Source organism: Nansenia antarctica (assembly GCF_963989245.1).
Source record: "Nansenia antarctica genome assembly, chromosome: 1".
NCBI lineage: Eukaryota > Metazoa > Chordata > Actinopteri > Argentiniformes > Microstomatidae > Nansenia > Nansenia antarctica.
The window spans coordinates 18273162-18275661 of NC_137674.1; the positions used below are offsets into that span (position 1 = coordinate 18273162).

At 53.8% G+C, this 2500-nt stretch overlaps 1 protein-coding gene across 3 annotated transcripts in view; it reads left to right on the forward strand.

Moving 5' to 3' along the window:
- qkib (QKI, KH domain containing, RNA binding b) overlaps positions 1-2500 on the forward strand; it is a gene marked incomplete at both ends in the record, with an annotated part of 72951 nt that overhangs the window by 39218 nt on the left and 31233 nt on the right. The window lies entirely within an intron of this gene.

The window sequence follows — 2500 nt, forward strand, 5'->3', positions numbered from 1 at the left end:
ATACTATATATACACAGATACACATATCATTGTGATCATTATCATGGTCATGGTCATCATTCTAAATGCATCCAGGTGGAGGAAGGGTTGAAGAGACAGAGTCTGTCTCTGTGCTGAGCCTCACAGACAGCTGTCCTGACCATGTGTCCTGACCGTGTGTCCTGACCGTGTCCTGACCGTGTGACCTGACCGTGTGTCCTGACCGTGTGTCCTGTCCGTGTGTCCTGACCGTGTCCTGACCGTGTCCTGTCCGTGTGTCCTGACCGTGTGTCCTGACCGTGTGTCTGTGTGTCCTGGCCGTGTGTCCTGACCGTGTGTCCTGACCGTGTGTCCTGACCGTGTGTCCTGACCGTGTGTCTGTGTGTCCTGACCGTGTGTCCTGACCGTGTGTCCTGACTGTGTGTCTGACCGTGTGTCCTGACCGTGGGCGGAGAGGGAAAGTCGTTCCACAACTCTGTACTGAACTGATACTGAGGGACTGATAGGGCTTACACACCGGCAGTTCCGAACGCCGGTTCGCGTTCGCGTGCCGAAACCTCTGAATGTTGGCGCTGTCTGGCGAATGATACACTGGTATGAACGCGGGCTCGTTCGTCAGACAGCGCCAACGTTCTGAGGTTTCGGCACGCGAACGCGAACCGGCGTTCGGAACTGCCGGTGTGAAAGAGGCCTGAGAGGCTGGACTGGTACTGGGGGACTGAGAGGTCTGGACTGGTACTGGGGGACTGAAAGGGACTGGTACTGGGGGACTGAGAGGGACTGGTACTGGGGGAGTGAGAGGGACTGGTACTGGGGGAGTGAGAGGGACTGGTACTGGGGGACTGAGAGGGACTGGTACTGGGGGAGTGAGAGGGACTGGTACTGGGGGACTGAGAGGGACTGGTACTGGGGGAGTGAGAGGGACTGGTACTGGGGGAGTGAGAGGGACTGGTACTGGGGGACTGAAAGGGACTGGTACTGGGGGAGTGAGAGGGACTGGTACTGGGGGAGTGAGAGGGACTGGTACTGGGGGAGTGAGAGGGACTGGTACTGGGGGAGTGAGAGGGACTGGTACTGGGGGACTGAAAGGGACTGGTACTGGGGGAGTGAGAGGGACTGGTACTGGGGGAGTGAGAGGGACTGGTACTGGGGGAGTGAGAGGGACTGGTACTGGGGGAGTGAGAGGGACTGGTACTGGGGGAGTGAGAGGGACTGGTACTGGGGGAGTGAGAGGGACTGGTACTGGGGGAGTGAGAGGGACTGGTACTGGGGGACTGAGAGGGACTGGTACTGGGGGAGTGAGAGGGACTGGTACTGGGGGACTGAGAGGTCTCTGACATCAGAGAGCAGTTCTGTCACGTGCCTTCCCCAGTGAGCTGAGCTGTACTATCCTGTACTCGGCTTCCTGTTGTTTATGTGTGTGTGTGTGTGGGTGTGTGTGTGTGTGTGTGTGTGTGTGTGTGTCTGTGTGTCTGTGTGTCTGTGTCTGTAATTTGTCTCAATGTAGTGGTATTTACACACAATGACCACTAGTTGGCCGTCTTGTAAATTAGCCTGCCTCCTACACAGAAAAACTGCAAAATAGCTTCATACTAGCTTATCCTGATGAGATTTTGAAAATGTAAGGATACTGGGTGGTAGAACGCACATATCTAGGAAAAGTCATGAAAGGAGGGTCCTGAAATTTGATCGAGTGCAAAGATATAAACCATTTTTACTCACAGGGTCAACTAACTCCACCCCATGGCTGTTCTAGTGTTAAAGTGTTGTCCAGTGATGTAAAACCGCACAGAATTCCCAGAGAGAGAGGGGGAGAAGGGAGGAAGAGGGAGGAGGAGAGAGGAGCGAAGGCAAAATGAAAAGATGTGATTCAAATTAAGGGCAGACCACAAGATAAACATTGATCGCTGCCCTCGCAGTACATAACTTCTGACAGGAGAACGTCGAAGCAGACGGCAAGACGATATATCTTCCCGCTCCAAACCTGGTTTAAATAGATTCTCCATACTCACATACTTCAGACTCAATTATGCGTGTTGGTGTTGTACAGCACTGAAATATCCAGAGAGGAAGTGACCATAGACTAGACGACACGTTTCTGACATGAAGTAACTGCTCTTTGTTATCGTCAGTAAATCAGCCAGTCACTCAGCCAGCCAACCAGTCAGTCAGTCAGCCAGCCAGCCAGCCAGCCAGCCAATCAGTCAGTCAGTCAGCCAGCCAGCCAGCCAACCAGTCAGTCAGTCAGTCAGTCAGCCAGCCAGCCAATCAGTCAGTCAGTCAGCCAGCCAGCCAGCCAGTCAGTCAGTCAGTCAGTCAGCCAGTAGTCAGTCAGTCAGTCAGTCAGTCAGTCAGTCAGCCAGTAGTCAGTCAGTCAGTCAGTCAGTCAGTCACTCAGTCAGTCAGTCAGTCAGTTAGTCAGTCAGTCACTCAGTCACTCAGCCAGTCACTCAGCCAGTCAGTCACTCAGCCAGTCAGTCAGCCAGCCAGCCAGCCAGTCAGTCAGTCAGTCAGTCACTCA